At 52.2% G+C, this 18,970-nt stretch overlaps 1 protein-coding gene and 1 long non-coding RNA gene across 2 annotated transcripts in view; both read left to right on the plus strand.

The window, feature by feature from the left end:
* The window catches only part of COMMD7 (COMM domain containing 7), a 75,241-nt gene that overhangs the window by 44,874 nt on the left and 11,397 nt on the right, over positions 1-18,970 (plus strand). The window lies entirely within an intron of this gene.
* Positions 13,385-18,304, plus strand: LOC129562391 (uncharacterized). The gene is made up of 3 exons (XR_016039127.1): positions 13,385-14,091; positions 14,607-14,730; positions 17,978-18,304. It is a non-coding gene; the product is annotated as an uncharacterized LOC129562391 (long non-coding RNA).

An 18,970-nucleotide genomic window follows, 5' to 3' on the forward strand; every position in this document is an offset into this window, starting at 1 on the left:
ATCTCCCTGTGGGCATCCCACTCCCCTCATGAGGCTTGCTCAGCGCAGGGAAGGAGAGGTGCTGCTTGGCCTGGAAGGGTCCAGTGACCTTGGCCTGCCCAGGTCTCAGAGATCCAGGCGCAGGAGCCCCATTCTGCCTGCATCCTCAGGGTTCAGAAGGATGTCCAGTGAGAGAAGGATGCCCAGGGCTCTAGGACACACACACACCCACACGCACACATCCTGCTTCCTCCCTCTCAGGTGTTGATTAGATGACTGGGGTCTCCAGTAATTATCAACATTCCGCAGTTTGCAGGCTACTGACGCAGGCAGTGGGGGCAGAGGAGAGGAGGCAGCCTCTGGAGAGCGGAAGAAATCTAGTGACTGTGAATCCCCTGGGTCACGGTCTCCTCCCCGGCTTGTCTGCAAGCCTTGCCCCCTGGTCCTGGTCTTTGCGTCACACCTGGGAAGAGACCCCACGCTGTTGGGCCAGGATGAGCAGAGTAGCAAGGGTGGCTAGTGATGCTGACGGTAAGACGGGACCAGTTGGCAGGTTTAAACACACTGGCGCCGGAAGCACCGTCGCTATTACCTTGGGGGAGCATCTCTGGAGCAACATGGCATCTTCCTCCTTCCAGACCTACTCTTACTGCCCGGGGGCCCATGGGCAAGTCGCTCGCCTCTCCGTGCCTCGGTTTCCTCATCTCTGATATGGGAGCCCTGGCTATTCTGGAACTGTCGGAGGAGTCCATGATGACAAGCGTGTGTTCTTGGGGCGCACGGTGAGCCCGTCAGTGGCAGCTGTCACTGCTGGGGTAGCTGTCATTGTGGCTGGTGTGACACCTCGCCCAGCACCCCTCTTGCTGCTCCCGAGTGGAGACAACCATCTCCCTCATCCCCTCCACCTCACCGCACAGTGTCTTGACGGGGCTTCCGTCTGAGCACCTGAACTGTGCTTGCTTCTTTCCATGTCTGGATCCTAGACAGCACAGTCCTGGAACTCTCGGGCGGGGCACCCACAGGCAACACCCATTCTTGGTGGGTGGACACTTCGACCATCTCAGCAGAGGGAGGACAGGAGGCAGCGTGCCTCCCGCTGGGACTTCTCTGCACTGCCCCTTCTCCGCCGGAGTTCCTCTAGGTGAGGTGGCCACTACAGAAACCCTGTCGCGCCACCGGGCGAAGCAGAAGGTTGCCCAGACGACAGCCTTGGCCTTGGGAAGGAGCCCAGCTGCCGCTGATGCACTTCCTCTTCCTTTCACACCTGCCACATCCTGAACCGAGGTTTCTGTTCCTCTACCAGAGCTGATAAACCTGCCCCATCACACTTCCCCCAGCTGAGCTTTCTAGAAGGCCCCAAACCTCGGAGTTGCCCGGTATGGATTGCTGGATACCTGCTCTCACGGGTTGGGGTTTTCTTCCCCAGGCACCAGCAAGGCAGAGCAGGGAACCTGGCTAAGCAAACAGCCCCCCAGTCACTCAAGACATCCTGAGCATGGCTCTGCCGGCTTTTGCCCTTGACGTGTGAACCAGTACTGGGCTTACTGGGATGCATATTAGAGGTGAAGCCAGAGTGCGGGGCTGGCTTTGGAGCTCTTTGGGGAACCGCAATGCTCTCAGCCCCGCCAAGCCTCTGCATCGTGATGACAGCTCTAATCAGCAGCAAGCAGTAAGGGCCAGGAGGGCCCCCGGGCACAGATGCAGCCGCTGCGCAGCTGACTCTACCTGTGGGCTGCATCTTGGGCCAGGGCAGCCTCAGCGCAGCCTGCTCGCTCTCAGGGCCCCTGCTGTTTTGCAGGCATTGGGCGGCATCCTGGAGATGCGATGCCGAGATCCAACTCAACAAATGCTATGAGCGTCTTGCACACAGGGCATTGGGCCCCTGAGGCGGCCAATGCAGCCCTGCCCTGGGAAGCCCCAGGTGGACACAGACCCGCACCAGGCGACTCAGATCTGTTTGAACAGAGAGCTCATGCCTTGAGTGGGGGCAGTTAGGAAGGGAGCAGCCACCTAGCCGCAGGGCCGTGTGCAAGTCACCTGGACCTGCCTCGGTTTCCCCACCTGTCAGGCCATCCTGCACGATCCAGCCCCCGCTTCTCCTGTTGTGTCCCGTCCTGCCGGCCTCCTGGGCTAACTCTTCCTCCTTCGTCAAGTCTCATCTCAGGTGTCACCTCCTCCCGGGGGCCTGCCCTGACCACCCCGCCTCTGCCTCCTCCCCTCCCCCACTGCTCCTTATGGCACTTGCATCAAGTCCGACAGGATGTGTACGTGCTGCCGCTCGCCTCTCTCCCTCGCCCAGAGCTTGGCACTGAATTCATATTTGCTGAATGAATGAATGAATGTGCTGGATCCCATGGGGCCTTGCTCATCACGCCACATGCTGCTCCCGGAGGGCGGGAAAAGCTTGAAGGATTTTAATGAAGCAGCAACAATAAGACCACAGTTGTGTTGTGAAAATGCCTTCCTGCCGCCGCCCTGTGAGGTTGAGGAGAGAGGGAGGCGGGAGACCAGCCGAGCGTCTGTCACTGCCTCTTTTCTGCCTCCTTCTCCTCCAGGCCCCACCTCTTCCAAAATGGATTTTTTTTTTTTTCAACTCAGAGCACAGTTCCTCATGAACTGTCATTGTAAATAAGCAGCCTGGAGGCTAGGAAAAAGAGATTCTTTTTTCATTCTTTTTTCCTCCTTAAAAGACTAGCTTCCTGAACGAGCCAGGAGCACCCCTGTGCCCCTCAGTGTGGGTGCCTGATGCACAGTGTGAATGGGAAGTGAGTGTCGGGTGTGTCCTGGCATCTGAGCAGCGACAAGAGGGTCGATGCTGCAGGAGACACCCCGAGCCCTTGGGGCCAGGCAGGGGAAGGCCCTTTGGACACCTGGAAACTCAGGGGCACCTTGTGGGTGGCTGGGTTCCGTGAGGAGATGTCCTCACTTCCTGTCATCCGGTGGCAGGGCGAGCGGTAGACACCATGGTTAGCTCACCTTAGACAAGCCTCTCCTCCTCCGAGCCCAGCATCCCAGCCACGCTACAGAGGGGTCCCTAGGAGAGGGTGTCGGGTAAGAAGGACCCTGGGGGTTGAAGTCTTTTTAAAAATATTTATTTGGCAGCATCACGTCTTAGCTGTGGCATGCAGCCTCTTCTAGTTGTGGCATGCAAACCCATAGCTGTGGCTTGTGGGCTTTAGTCCCCAGCCAGGGAGTGAACTCAGGCCCCCTGCATTGGGAGTACAGAGTCTTAGCCACTGGACCACCAGGAAGTCTCTGATTATTTTAGCCACGCAGACAAGGAGAGGAATCCTTGCCTGGATTCCTTGGGGTGTGGAGGGGGGAACATGGCCCACCAGGAGGACCCCAAACCTATGGCAGACAGAGATGATTGACAGGCTCCCCACAGATAGGAGATTGGGTCCAGGGACATGGAAACACAAAAATGCAGAGAGAGGAGAGGTTAGCAGGCTAAGCAGGAACTCAAAGCCTGGGGTTCCCGCTCAGGGTCAGGGCTGAGCTCATTGAGTTCATCTGGGTTACCCTGGGCCCCAGGTTCTCTCCTCTGGACTGTTGTCTATTGTGCAGCATGGGCTGTGCCAGCCTCGGTTTCCCCACCTGTTCACAGAAATAATAAGATAGCATCCATTTGCCATGAAGCCCATGAAGACATTGTACAAGTTGCAAATTCTAACTATCTGAATTCTGACTGAGGAGCTTTGAGAGAAGAGGGTGGCAGAGGATGAGATGGTTAGATAGCATCACTGACTCAATGGACAGGAATTTGAGCAAACCCCGGGAGATAGTGGAGGACAGAGGAGCCTGGCGTGCTGCAGTCCATGGGGTTGCAAAGAGTCAGACACGACTTAGCAACTAAACCACAACAGCAAGCCTTGAGAGATGATCTGGACGGAAATAAACCCAGCGGAACAATATGAGGATGAGAGTGAAAATTGCCTTTTCTTCCTTTTGTTCTTTTTCTGGTAAGGGGCGTTTTCTGAGGAAGGGCAGACATAGATACCATCTGTAACAAAAGCTCTGAAGGTGGGATGAAGTAACACTGGCACATCCTTTGGGTGGGCTGGGTATTGTCATTTTTGTCCTATAAGTTCAGGCACTCGGGACTTCCCTAGTGGTCCAGTGGCTAAGACTCTGCACTCCCAATGCAGGGGGCCTGGGTTCGCTCCCTGGTCAGGGAACTAGATCCCACATGCTGCAACTAAGACCTGATACAGCCAAATAAATATTTTAAAAACAGACAAATAAATAAATCTAGGCATTCTGGGGACTTCCCTGGTGGTTCAGTGGTTAAAACTCCACACTCCCAATATAGGGATGCAGGGGGCTAGGGTTTGATCACTGGTCAGGAAAATAAGATTCTACATGCTGAGTGGAGCAGTCAAAAAAAAAAAAATCCAGGCACACTCCAGGCTAACCTGATAGAACCCCTGACTCAAAGGCGCCCCCTGGTGGTATGTCCTAAAAACACTGAAGGTTCTCCCACTTGCTTTTCTTTCTCCTCTATTAAGGATGCCCTCCTTTACTATTGAGCTTCACCGGTGGCTCAGCTGGTAAAGAATCCACTTGCAATGCGGGAGAACTGAGTCCAGTCCCTGGGTTGGGAAGATCCCCTGGTGGAGGGCATAGCAACCTGCACCAGTATTCTTGCCTGAAGAATCCCCTTGGACAGAGGAGCCTGGCGTCCATGGGATCCCAAAGAGTAGGACACGACTGAGCAGCTAAGCACAAAGCAAAGTATTGTACTTTTTTTCTGAATACTAGACTAATACATCCAAAAACAACATATCTTCTGAAGGACAAGTTCCTAGAAGCACCAGGGCTGAGTTGGTAGATGCTAGCATTTTGCATGTGTGCAGGTGACATCTAAGTCTCTTTCCAAAACAGTTTGGTTCAGATTAACATAAACACCAAGATGAGACCAGGTGGGTCACTTCCCCCATGTGTCCTGGCCATAAAATGAAAGGGCTGGATTTTTTTTTTTTTAAGAAACAAAGTAAGGAAACCGTCTTCTCTGAGCAGCAAAGTCCCCGCTTTGTGCTCACAGGTGGGTGTGTTGAGACTCACCTACAGCTGAACCAGCCAAGGCTGGAAGAGGCTGGCAAGGCAGTGCCCTGCCCAAGCTTGCACAGCTCACGGGTCTTCCCAAGCCTGCCTGATCTCCAGACCCTCTGCTACTCCACAACCCCACCCTCCTCCCCAGCTTCTTCATTCATTCTATCAGCAAGACAGCGCCGCGTGGCCACCGGAGCCAGGCTCTCTGCAGCACGGAGGGGACGCCACAGGAGCAAAAGCAGACGTGTCTGTGCACACTGCAAGAATCTCACAAATACACACACGTGTGCAAAAGGAGCCAAGCGGTGGGGCAAGGGGCACAGATGAGTGCAGGGTCAGGGGAGCCTGGAGCTGGCCAACCGGCCCTTATGCTGAGGGCACAGGGTCACTGTGAGGGATTTTAAGCAGGGGAGGGGGTGACCTAGTGAAAATCAAGCAGAAAGACCAGCGTGTGCTTCAGAAGCTGCCATCTGTCTGTCACATGTCCCTTGGAGCCCCACCTGGGTCCCTGGGCCTGGGGGACCTGCGGTGGCTGCCATGTGCAGAGCCTGTGGCCGTTGAGCCCACCTCCGGCAGCCAGGTCTGAGGAGCCGGCCACTTCCGCCCCCTGCTCTCCCTGTGGTTGGCTGCTGGGGTCAGGACACCTTGGCCAGTGCAGAGGGCAGCGGGCGGAGGCAGCAGGACGGCCCCAGGAGGGGCCGGGGCCTCCTACCTCCCAGCTGCCTGTGGTTCTCAGGGCCCGGTCAGCCTCTTCCTGCCATTTGTCCCAGCCCTGGGCCTTATCAGAAAGGACTCTTTCCACGGTTTCTCCCCACCCTGTCCCTTCTGCCTCTCCCTAGGGGACAGAGAGGTGCCTCCAGGCCGTGAGGGGATGACAGAGAGGTGCCCAGCCCTCCTGACAGAGGGGTCCTGGTGCTGGGAGCGGGCTTCTTTTATGGACACTCCTTCCAAATGGTTTTCATTCTTCCCTTCCCAAGTCCTTCTGGGTCTTCTGGGCCCGAAGCCAGTGTCGCCTCCCCGGGTCTGGTCAGAATTCCCTTTTCACCCAACAGTGTGTGCCAGGCCCCCACGTGATACCAGGGCTAGTTAGACAGGTTGGGGGGAGACCAGGACAGAGGGTGGGCTGCACCCTGCCCTCCGGAGCTCACAGCCCCATGCGAAGATGCAGGGCCAGCTCCAAGTAAAGGAGAGAAATATTCTTCTAGAGCTGTGTGTGCAAAACGCTGGGGGCTTAAAGGAAGGGGAGGGTGCGGCGGTGATCAGAGAAGGAAGAGTCCACGACTTCCTCCCCTAGACTTTGAGGCATAAGCTCTGGTGTGATGAGAAATAGGGAGGGCGTGGAAAGCAACACACACACACACACACACACACACGCTGTGGCTCATTTCCCCCACAGAACTAAGGCTACTTAATTTGAAGGACTATTCTTCAGTCTGAAATGATAGCCTTCCTGTTTTTTCTTTTTGGTGTTTTGATATCATTTCCAGAAGGTACTTGGTGGTTGTTTTTATTGTGGTTAAGGAGGACATTGATGCTTTTGAACTGTGGTGCTGGAGAAGACTCTTTGAGAGTCCCTTGGACTGCAAGGAGATCCAACCAGTCCATTCTAAAGGAGACCAGTCCTGGGTGTTCATTGGAAGGACTTATGCTAAAGCTGAAACTCCAATCCTTTGGCCACCTCATGCGAAGAGTTGACTCACTGGAAAAGACTCTGATGCTGGGAGGGATTGGGGGTGGGAGGAGACGGGGACGACAGAGAATGAGCTGGCTGGATGGCATCACCGACTCGATGGACATGAGTTTGAGTGAACTCTGGGAGTTGGTGATGGACAGGGAGGCCTGGCGTGCTGTGATTCATGGGGTCGCAGAGAGTCAGACGCGACTGAGTGACTGAACTGAACTGAACTGAAGGAGGCCATAACGTGAGTTCTGCTCTTGTAACAGAGTGTCAAGTGTATGGCCCAGAATTGTTAACCGGATGCCCAGTGCTGTACAGCAGGTCCTTAAAACAGTCCTCTTGCTTAACTGAAAGCCCACCCTTGTTGACAGCAACTCCCCTCCCTCAGCTCCTGTCAGCCACCCTTCTCCTTTTGTTTCTATGAGTTTGAGTGTTCTCGGTGCCTCGTATAAGTGGAATCACACTGTGTTTGTCCTTCTGTGACTGGTTGATTTCACTTAGCATGTCCTCAAGTTTTCATCGGCGTTTCACCTAAGATAGGATTTCCTTCTTTTTCTGTGGCTGAATAGCATTTCATTGTACATATCCACCACATTTTCTTTTTTTTTTTTTAAGGTGCAACTTTCAATTATTTATTTAAACATTTTATTTATTTTATTTAAAATTTTTATTTCTTTCTTTATTTTTGGCTCAGTAGTTGTGGCACACGAGCCCAGTTGCCCATGTGGGATCCTTCCAGACCAGGGATTAAACCCAAGGCCCCTGAATTGGCAGGTGGACTCCCAACCACTGGACTACCATGGAGGTCCCACCACATTTTCTTCACCCTCAGCCATCCATGAATGAGCATGTAGGTTGTTTCCAATTCTGTTGCAATGTTAGAGTCAACACGGGAATGCAAATGTATTTTGGGGATCCTGATTTCACTTCTTTTGGATATATATCCAAAAGTGCAGTTGCTAGATCACATGGTATTTAATTTATTTTGAGGAACCCCTATACTGTCTTCCCTAACAGCTGCACCATTTTAGGAACAACGGTTCCCTTCTTTATATTCTCCAACACTTGTTAACTCTTGTCTTTTCGATAATAGCCATTCTAACATGTGTGAGCTAACATCTTTCTGCAGTTCTGATCTGCATTTACTTGATGATAAGGGATGTGGTACACCTTTCACACGCTTGTTGGCCATCTGGGTCTCTTTGGAGAAAAGTCTGTTCAGACCCTTTCTATTTTTTTTTTAAGATGTATTTATTCATTATTTTACTTATTTATTTATGGCTGTGCTGGGTCTTGGTTGCTGCACAAGCTTTTCTCTAGCTGTGGCGAGCGGAGGCTGCTCTCTAGTGGTGGTGCGTGGGCTTCTCGTTGCTGTGGCTTCTCTTGTTGTGGAACATGGGCTCTAGAGCCCCGGCTCAGTAGTTGTGACACAAGGGTTTAGTTGCCTTGAAGCATATGGGATCTTCACGGAGCGGGGATTGAACCCACGTCCCCTGCGTTGGCAGGTGGATTCTTTACTACTGAGTCACCAGAGAAGCCCCACTTTGCCCATTTTTAACTTTGGTTATTTGGGTTTTTTCTATTGAGTTGTAGGAGTTTCTTATCTATTATATGAGTACTATGTGCTAAGTAGCTTCAGTGGTGTCTGACTCTTTGCGACCCCATGGACTCTAGCCCGCCAGGCTCTTCTGTCCATGGGATTCTCCAGGCAAGAATACTGGAGTGGGTTCCCATGCGCTCCTCCAGGGGATCTTCCCAACCCAGGGATCGAACCGCATCTCTTATGCCTCTTATATTGGCAGGCGGGTTCTTTACCAGTAGTTCCACCTGGGAAGATGATCACATATATGGCTCATAAATTTTTTCTGTAAGGTTGGATTTTTGTTGATTGTCTCTTTTGCTGTGCAGCAGCTTTTTGGTTTGATATAGACCCACTTGTCTATTTTTGCTTTTGCCAACTGTGCTTTTGGGGTCATACCCAAGAAATCATTGCCAAGATCAATGTTATGAAACATTTCCCCTATGTTTTCTCCTAGCAGTCCTATAGTTTCGGGTCCTACGTTTAAGTCTTCAATCCATTTTCAGTTGACTGTATATGGTGGAAGATAAGGGTCCAGTGTTGTCCTTCTGTACATGGATATCCAGTTTTCCCAGCACCATCCATTGTTTGGTTTTAAGGGCCTACTTTGTCAGAATAACAAATTTTCAGTCCTTTGAAGGTTCCCTAAGGTTTCCTAAGAAATATTACTGGTCTGTGAAATCCTGAAAACAAGATTCTCATAATTTTATTATTGTGACTAATTATATTTTTAAAACTAGGATGTGTGGTCCAGTGTACACATGCCTGTTACGAAAAGAGTGGGTCAGTCAGCAAGGTTCCAGAAAATCTGGGCCGTAGGTAGGGTCCATGTCCTTGGCGGCCACATCCCAGTCTGACTGGCAGCTCATTCCTTCTCCCAAATCAGACCGTGAGCACTTTGGAGTTCACAGCTCTGCAGAGGAGGTGCTCATTAACATCTGTTCACTGCCTTGCAGCCAGGGGTGCCAAGATCAGAGAGGTGAAGCCCTTTGCCCACATCACAGAGCGGCTCAGGCAGAGGTGGCCCGGCCTGGGGTCTCCAGTTCTCGGGCCAGCACTGTTTTGACTGCCCTGTTATCAGCATGTGTCTCTCTGCCTGCACTGAACAAAACCTCCCTCCCCCTGTAGTCCAGGTTGGCTGACAAAGAGCTTTTTTCCATCTGAACTGGAAAGCCTTGATATTGTAGAGATGGAGCTTGTGCCATCTCAGTGTGTGCCCCAGCGGCCGGCACGGCACCTGGCACGTGAGGAGAACATGGTAACTGTCTGAACGAACGGATGACCAGCATTTCCACCTGGGAGCCAGAAATCAGAAACTTTAGAGCATTTTCTGCCTGGCTGCAGGTTTGTTACATGGCACTGAGCAGGTCCCTTCCTGTCCCTTGGCCTTGGTCATCTCATCTGTTGGTAATGACAGCAACAATCATAACTGATCACGTGTAATGAGTGCCTCGTATGTGTCAGGCACTATGCTGGCCACCATTTTTCTTTTTCAAAAAAGATCGCACACTTTATTTTTTTTAATTTTATTTGCTTTTTGGTTGCCCTGGGCCTTCATTTCTGTGCTTGGGGTGTCTCTAGTTGCAGCAGGCGAGGGGCTGCTCTTCGCGGCGGTGCACAGACTTCTCACTGCCGTCGTCTCTCTTGTGGAACACAGGCTCTAGGTTTGTGGGCTCCAGTAGTTGCAGTGCATGGGCTTAGTTGCCCTGCAGCGTATGAAATCTTCCTGGACCAGGGACTGAACCTGTGTCCCCTGCACTGGCAGACAAATTCTCAGCCACTGTGCCACCAGGGAAGTCTGCTAACTGTGTTTATAGGTATAAACCCATTTACTCCTCCCGATCACCCCCAGAAGTAGAGATTACGATACCTCCGGAATACAGATGAGGAAACACAGCCCAAAAGGGTCAACTATCTTGTCCAAGGTCGCACGGTTAGTTAGAAAGACAGCAGGCATTCAAGAGCAGGCAGGCGGATCCCAGACACCACCTCATCACTAGATGATACCAAGCGTCAGGAGATTTATCTTTTCTTGCTCAGAAATGCAGTGATTCTTTGAGATACAGAAAGTGGCAGCCGTTTCAATTCTGGGCCTTTGGCAAAATGTTTCTGGTTGAGTTCGTGTAGACTTTGTTAAATAGCAACTGTGCAGATCTCTTCCTGGGAGGAAGGCAACTGTTAAGACAGGGTTACATGTCTATCACAGGGTTATAATCATAATAATTTCTATATTGACTCTATGTTGAAATGACCATATTTGAGATATACTGGGTTAAATAAAATACATTATTAAAATGAAATTCACCTGTTTCTTTTTACTTTTTTTTTAACAACAATACTGGTATTTATTCTGAAAGGTAATTGTGTGTTCCAAGTAGCATAACAACTTCCAACATGATCTCTAAACCTCTAGGAATAATTAATGGTTCTGAGCCATGCTTTGGAAAAGCGTTTCCAGCTGTCTGCTCGGGATTTATCTCTGTTCCACCATTGGTAATAGGTGCATTTGTTGCTGAAGGAACTTTAAATTCTTCTGCTGCAAACTTTAAGACTGTTTTGAAAGGTGTATTTTGGGGAACACTGAGTACTCTGTAAGGCAGCCTTGGGTCCAAGGTCAGTGTGATCTTAAAGGAAATGGGGGGAACCAGCCTGGACAAACACCCCATACCAACTCCCTCTTTTTCCTTTTTTTCCTGTGGCTACTAGAAAATTGTAAATTGTGGCTGACATTCTGTTCGTATTGAACAGTGCCTCTCTAGCCGCGCTGGCTTTCCTTCAGCTCCTGCAGGGCGCCAAGCTCTTCCCAGCCCCTGATCCCTCTTCCCGAAGCTCTTCTCCACCCCCATCTCAGCTGCCCCGCTCCACCCCCACCCCTGCTGCCTGACCACATGCCTCCATTGCAGGACCACAGAGAACCCTTCTGTTTGCATGTTTTTGTTTTTGTTTTTTTTCCAACATTTTTCTCTTTTTGGCTGTGCTGGGTCTTCATTGCTTTCTCTCGTTGCCACAAACAGTGGTGCATGGGATTCTCATTGCAGTGGCTTTTCCTGTTGCTGAGCATGGGCTGTAGGGCACTCGGGTTTAATAGCTGTGGCGCACAGACTTAGTTGCCCCGGGGCATGTGGGATCTTCCCGGACCGGGGATCGAACTTGTGTTGCCTGCACTGGCAGATAAAGTCCTAACCACTGGACCACCAGGGAAGTCCTGTTGGCATGTGTTTTTCATCTTTCTTCCTCCTAATGGCGTGCAGACTCCAGAGGCTCTGCTTTTAGTCCAGTACCTGGGTCCTCGTTGGCCGGGGGAGGCCCATGGTCAGTTGGAGGCCTAAGTTCGGGGGAAGGATGAGAGCTGGCCCACACTCCTCCACCTGGAGGTGGGGGCGGGGGTCTTAGGTCGGAGGGCTCCTCCTGCTGTTGGCCAGGGTTTCCCTGAAGCAGGAGTAGGTAGTCAGTAGCTCTGAGCGGAATACACAGGCTGTAAAGGGGCTTTGGACTTTTCTTGGGGTGCTGGGAACCTGCTGCTTGGGTAGACCCCGGGCTGCAAAGCCTCCCAGGCTTCATGCGAACTCATCTGGCAGCCGGGCCAGCTGCCACCATCTGCCAGGCCCTCAGGAAACGCCAGGGCAGCCCCAGAGGACTTGGGCTTTGCTGCGGTTCCCCAGGGTCCATCTCAGCTCTGCCGCTCACCAGCACGTGACCTCGACGGGTCACTCAGCTCCCCTCCAGATGAGTCTTGGCTTGCTGCCTGGGGCCGGTGAGGACACAGGGAGGGCTGTCCTCTCTCCAGCGCCGACTGGGCATCGTGTGGGAACACACAGATGCGCAGGCCACCCCAGTGTCCTTGTGCCCAGTGCTCCCTCCCTGCCACCAGCCGCCCCTGCAGGGCACTGGCCACCAGGGGGACAGAAGCAGTGTGTGGCCTCCGTTCCTGGGCAAGACCCCCACCTCCTGCTACGCGAGGACTGCTAGGTCACCACCCCATTCTGTGTTCTCATCCCGAGGACGCCGACCGCAGCAGGATCTGGAGGAGGAGGCGGCACCACCGTTTCTGTGAAGAGTCCTGTGGGTTTTAATTGGCCACAAGCTCAGAGGGAGCCCACGGGTGACCTGATTGCTAAAATAGCCGGGGAGGAGGACAGAAGCTTCCAGAACCGGGAGGAGGTGGCAGAAAGGAAGTGAGGGCACTGTTCTTGGAACCGGTCCCCCTCTGGAGAGCAGGGAGTGCCCCCCCGCCCCGCCTCTGGAAACCTCTGCTAGTCCAGCCCCTGTGGGTGAGAGCAGGGTGGGGCAAAAGCAGGTGCCTGCCGGCCGCAGGGCTGAGCCACTGGGGGCAGGACGAATGCCACTTTCTGACTCTCCAGTCTTCTCCAAACGCTGCTCTTGAATGAATCTGGACGGCTTTTCTAAGACAGGGCCAGCACCCCTGGGCCTTTGCTGCTCAGGTTAGAAGCAGCCGGGAGCGTTGGGGTTGGAAGGGCCCCGGGGGACCAGGTGGGCCGGGCGTTCCAGTCCCACACGGGAAAGCTGGGAGCCTGCCTGAAGATTTCAAGGGCCAGCTCTCCTTCAGCCCTCCTGCTCTCCAAAAGAAACGCAAGGAACAAAGAAGACAGCTTCTCTCATAGTAGATAATGAACGTTCCGATTCTCAGCCCTGGGGAAGATCATCTCCCAGGTTCCCCCGCCAGGAAATTGACAGACCCTTCCAGAGGACCTGTTGAGGGGAGCCTGGGCCCCAAGAGGGCAGTGTCCCCTTGCTGGTTCCTCCATGGGCTGGGGTGGCTGGTAAATCCCCTGACCTCTGGCGAGGACAGAGCCCAGCGGCCCCCAGCTTGGGGTGGGGTAAGGGGGCAGGAGGGGAGGGTGAGCTTGGGCTAGAGTAAGCCGACTCTGCTTTTTGTTTTATGTCTAATTATAAAAGCAATTCGTACTCATTATAAAATTTGGGAACTACAGAAAGGTAGAAAGGAGAAAATGAAAGTCATCCGTCATCCCCGTGCTCAGAGATCACGCCGTTGCAGTTTTGTTGCAGTTCTCTCTGGTCCTGTTTCTCTGCACGGGTCACACATAGTCGTGTTAGCGTGGGTTTTAATTGTGACCGTGCTCTATAGCTGATACCCCTCCTCCCCCCGCCCCACATTAATTATATTGTGAACACTTTTTCACAGCGTTCAAATTTCCTTTAAAGTTATTTAATGACTGTATAATATTCTATTAATAATTTATTTAGCCATTCTCCTCCTTTTTAATTCTTCTCTTTTGACTCTCTCTTTTTTTTTTAACGAAGGGAATTGGGCAGTTTTAAAACTTCCACTTAAAAATATAAACCCAGCTTTTTGGTCGCTGAGATGGAGCGACCCTGAGCCATGCTGTCTGCTAGTCACACTGAGAGAGACCCTTGGTTTAACATCTCCCAGCAACGGCAAAGGATTAGCATTTGGAAAAATAAATAGTAAAACCCAGCAGCACCACCAGGGGAGGGTGAAGAAGAGGGCTTCCCTCTGTGCCCGGAGCCGGTGCGGGTGTGCCCATCCTCTGGGCAGTGTCCCGGGATGCCAGCTGGAGGAAAGGGTTGGGTTGGGCTGTTCGCTGTTCACCCTCTGCTTGTGATGAGCTGACGTGTGGACTCGGGCAAGTCATCTTATGGCTCCATATCTCCTCTCCCTAGGCTGTAACGTGGAACTGAGCCTGGAGTGGCTGGAATCAAACCCCATGATGTTGCCTCTGAGCCAGCACTGCCTCACTAGGGACCAAAGGAACCAGGGCTTGGTGGGGCCTGGGTGGCCTCAGCAAGGAACCTTTGCCCTGTAAGAACCATGGACCCTCTCCCGGCTCTCAGATTCTCTGCCGTGTCCCCGGCCTCAGGAGTCTGTGGTTACCCCCTGAATTGCTGGCCGTTGGCATTCCAGTTGTCCAGACCGCATGATTCCAGACCTTTGGAATAGCTCTGGCCTCCCCAGGGCCCTGATTTAGTCCCTAGCAAGGCACTTATCGGGCTTCCCTGCCTTTTCCAAATCCCTGCTCAGCAGCCCAGAACCAGGCCTCGGTATGACCCACAGAGAACCCTGAGTTTTGCTGCCTCCCCCAGCCCTTCCCGAGAAATTTCCTGTTGTAGTTGGGGCTTAGAAGTCATGCAAGTAGGGTTTTTTTGGGATTCAAAGCTGGACATTCTAGAAAGTATGCTTCAGGAGGGCAGGAGCCATGTACCCTCAGAGCCCAGCACTGGGCCTGGCCTGCAGTAGACCCTCAGTAACTACTAGCGGATCGAGGCCAGCAGGGGCCTGTGACTGCTTCACTTCTCCTTTCCATCCTGCCCTGCCAGGCCACGAGCTCTGGGAGAGCAGAGATCAGCCAGGTTTACCTAAGCCTCGGTGCCCAGCAAAGACACTGGCATGTGAAGAGTGTCCACGCATGTGCAGAGGAACCGAGACGGGATGGATGGATGAGTAAGTTTTGTCCCAAGAGAGTCAGAGCTCACGATGCCGGCCCTACCTTCTCCCCACCTCTTCCATATGGGTCCCTTCCCTCCCACTGAAGGGTCCCTTCCTCTGTCCCTCCTTGATCGACGCTGAGGCTTGCTGGCTGTGTGACTTTGGACAAGTCACTCAGCCCCTCTGAACCTCCATTGCCTTTCCTGTAAAATGGGGCTGATATTGAAAGCATGGGGAGGCTTCAGTGGCCAGCACAGTCAGTGCTCGGCTGATGGCCGTCACTTAGGGAGAAGGGGCCCCTCTCCTGGGTGGCGGTCTGGGCTCTCTAGTGATGTGAGCCCCGTGACACCAGCTGGCTGGCTGCTGACCGATGAAGTGTAGAAGATGCTCTCGGGCAGAGGTCGTGGAGGGTTCTGGATCCCATGAGACCTGGCAGCTGTCCCTGGCACTTCGCCCTTGGGTGTCCTCTTTCCTGCTGGGAGCGTAGGTTGGGAGGTTCGGCCAGGAGGGGGGCCTGTTCCTTTGGAGAGCAGCGGGAAGGAGGCTGGCCGTACCTCCTCCCCAGGATTTGGCATCCATCACCCCCGGGGCGGGCCAGGGACAGCAGCTGCGTAATGGAGGCTCCAGGTCCTCTCAGCCCCCTCCCTCAACTCTCTGGGCTCCCAGGCTTTAAAATGGGGGGAAATATAGCCAGACTGAAGATTTACAAGCCTGTTGAAAGCAGCAAATGGGAGGGTGTCCATGAAAGTGGCCGCTGTCACGCTTGCTCCTGAGATTATAATATCATCACTAGCTCGACTAGGAGCTGGTCCACAGAGGCGGCACATGCCCACCCCCTCAAGGCTGCGAGAGGCTGCCATCCTTCTCGCACAGGTGCTGTAGGGCATGGGCAGCTGACTTCCCCCCTCAGCTTCTGCGTCCTCATCTGCAAAGTGAGGGCAGCCCTCCAGGGATCCTGGGAGGGGTCGCTGAAGCTGCATATGCAAGGGGCCTGGCTAAGTCCAGACTCAAGGATAGCGACTGCTCCGGGGGCCTCCCCGGCCACGCACTCGAAGGATCTTCCCCAACTAGGGATTGAACCCAGGCCACCACAGCAAAAACCCAGAATCCTAACCATTAGGCCACAAGGGAAATCCTCCCCGGCCTTCACTTTGCCCATCTGTAATATGAAGATGACGATCCCACCCACCCTTTAGGTCATCTGCTGATGGTGGTGGCTAAGTCGTGTCTGACTTTTGCGACCCCATGGACTGTAGCCCGCCAGGCTCCTCTGTCCATGAGATTTTCAGGCAAGAATACTGGAAGGGGTTACCATTTCTTTCTCCAGGGGATCTTCCCGACCCAGGGATCGAACCCATGTCTCCTGCATTGTAGGCTGATTCTTTATCATCTGAGCCACTGGGGAAATCCCAGGTCATTTGGAGTTCTCGATAAAATGAAACACAAGACCCCCTTCCCCCAGCTCCAACCAGCATGAGTGCCTAGCATGCAGAAAGTGCTCACTTATCTTTTTTCATGGGAATTTTGCTGATGGTAGGAAAGCCAGGCAGGGTGAGAACTTGCCCCACACCTCCCCCGCCCCCACCCTCTGCCTGTAGCTCTCCAAGGCCCACGATAGGAGACTTGGACAGATGGGATTGGTGTGACCTCCGTCCAACTCACCAGGCCAAACTGCGTTCCCAGCATCTTTGGAGCAGGAGGCCAGCATGATGGCCCGGCAGCAGCTGCCACCTGCAACCCGAAGGTGGCCGAGTGTCCAGGCTGGGCCTTGCAGTCATGGCTAGGCCTGGTCTTCTCCTGCCCGGCAGGAGACACAGGTTTGATCCCTGAGCCGGAATGATCTCACAGCTGCTCCAGGGCCATCCCAATCTCCCTTTCCGCTCACACAGTGCCAGAGCTCCAGGGAAATATCCAAGACACAGCAAAAAGCTATATTCTTTTTATTTTTTATTTTTTCTGGCTCTAAAAGTAATTCTGTTCATTGCAGGAAAAAAATATAAAAATATTAAAAAAAGAGCACCCCAAATTTCAAACTTCTGACTGTTTTTCTGCATATCCACATATAGAGGTAGAAAGTTTTTACAAGAATGGAATCCTATGATACTCAATTTTTAAAAATTGGAATGAGTATATTTTTAATTTAAAAAAATTAGAAATTATACCCTTTTAAAAGTATTTAATTATTTATTTGATTCTGGCTGTGCCGGGTCTTCGCTGCTGCTTGGGCTCTTCTCTAGTTCCGGCGAGCAGGCGCTACTGTCTGGATGCACACGCTTCTCATTGTGGTGGCTTCGCTTGTTGCAGAGCATGGGCTGTAAGGCACACGGGCTTCAGCAGTTCTGACATACAAGCCCAGTAATCGTGGCGCACGGGCTTTGTTGCTCTGTGCCATGTGGGATCATTCCGGCTCAGGGATCAAACCTGTGTCTCCTGCGTTGGCAGGCAGATTCTTTACCACTGAGACAGCAGGGAAGCCCTACTTTACTTCTTAAATCTTTTTTTAAAAATTATTTATTTATTTGACCTCATCAGATTTTGGTTGCGGCTTGCGGGATCTTTCGTTGTGGCTCTCCGACTTCTCTAGTTTGTGGTGCTTGGGCTCAGTTGCCCTGCAGCTTGTGGGATCTTAGCTCTCCAATCAGGGATCAAACCCTCATCCCCTGCACTGGAAGGCAGATTCCTAACCACTGGACCACCAGAGAAGTCCCTTGTAAATCTTTTTATTGTGAAATATGACACATGTAGAAAAACTACACAAAATGCTTGCTCAGCTCGACATACTATAAGGCAAACACCCTTGGAATCTCTTCCTGGGTGAAGAACTCTGCCCTGCCCCGAGAAGTCCTCAGAGTACCCCATCTCAGTCATGCTCCCTACCTCCCCCCAGAAAAGTTTCCATTATCCATTGTCATTTTTAAGATGATCACTTTCTTGCTTATTATCACTCAAGTGTGCATCCCTAGATGCTGTTCTGTGCTTAATCGCTCAGGCATGTCCGACTCTTTGTGACCCCATGGACTGTAGCCCACCATGCTATTGAATTCTCCAGGCAAGAATATTAGAGTGGGTGGTGATCCCCTTCTCCAAGGGATCTTCCCAACCCAGGAATCGAACTGGAGTCTCCTGCATTGCAGGTAGATTCTTTGCTAGCTGAGTTACCAGGGAAACCCTAGATGCTATAATTTTGCTTTAAAAAAAAGTCTTGTATTTTAAGTCCCTTTATTATTTCTTATTTTCCAAAACACTTATTTATTCTTGGCAGCTCGACGTCTTTGCTGCTGTGCCTATGCCTTCTCTCGTGGCGCGCAGGGGCTGCTCTCCGGTGTGGTGTGTGGGCTTCTTACTGCAGTGACTTCTCCTGTGGCAGAGCACAGGCTCCGGGGCGTGTGGGCTTCAGTAGTTGTGGTGCGTGGGCTTAGTTGTTCCGAGGCACTTGGGGTCTTCCCAGACCAGGGATCGAACCCCTGTCCCCCACATGGGTAGGTGGATTCTTTATCACTGAGCCACCAGGAAGCCCCAAGTCCCTTTAATCTACAGGTTTATTTTTGTAACTTGCTTTAAAAAAATTAAAAAATCTGGGCAGTGTATCCTGGGCCTTGTCCTTGTGAGTCTCGTTTTTAATGACTCCATTGTTCCATCCCAGGGATGAACGTAACGACTGTTTTCCCTCCTGACGGACACTTAGGTTATTTTCACAACTTTGCTGTTACATACAATATTGTGATGGAAGGCTTTTGCATGTTTTGTGTACTTGAGTGACCCCCTCGGGGTTTCTCGTGTTATCGTGGGTCCAAAGCACAGGCTCTCTTTTCAGATATGACGCACATACCATGCGTGTGTGCGCGCACTCTGTCGTGTCCAACTCTGTGCGACCCCATGGACTGTAGTCCACCAGGCTCCTCCATCCATGGGATTCTCCAGGCAAGAACACTGGAGTGGGTTGCCATTTCCTTCTCCAACATACCATATAATTCACCCATTTAAAGCATACAATTCAGTGTTTTTTCGCACATGCTGAGTTGTGCAACCGTCACCACAGTCAATTTGAGAACATTTTCATCATCCCATAACGGACCCCATTCCCATTTTCCCCAGTCCTCTCCACTGGTCTTAGGCAGCCACTCCTATAAAACACAATCTTCTCGGGATTTCCCTGGCAGTCTAGTGTTTGAGACTCCATGCTTGCAATGCAAGGGGCACAGGTTTGATTGGGAAACTAGAATCAGACATGCCATGTGGCCCCCCTAAAAAGACA

The sequence above is a fragment of the Moschus berezovskii genome, chromosome 15 (genome assembly GCF_049115385.1).
Source record: "Moschus berezovskii isolate FMDL1 chromosome 15, NW_MosBer_1.0, whole genome shotgun sequence".
Taxonomy (NCBI): Eukaryota; Metazoa; Chordata; class Mammalia; order Artiodactyla; family Moschidae; genus Moschus; species Moschus berezovskii.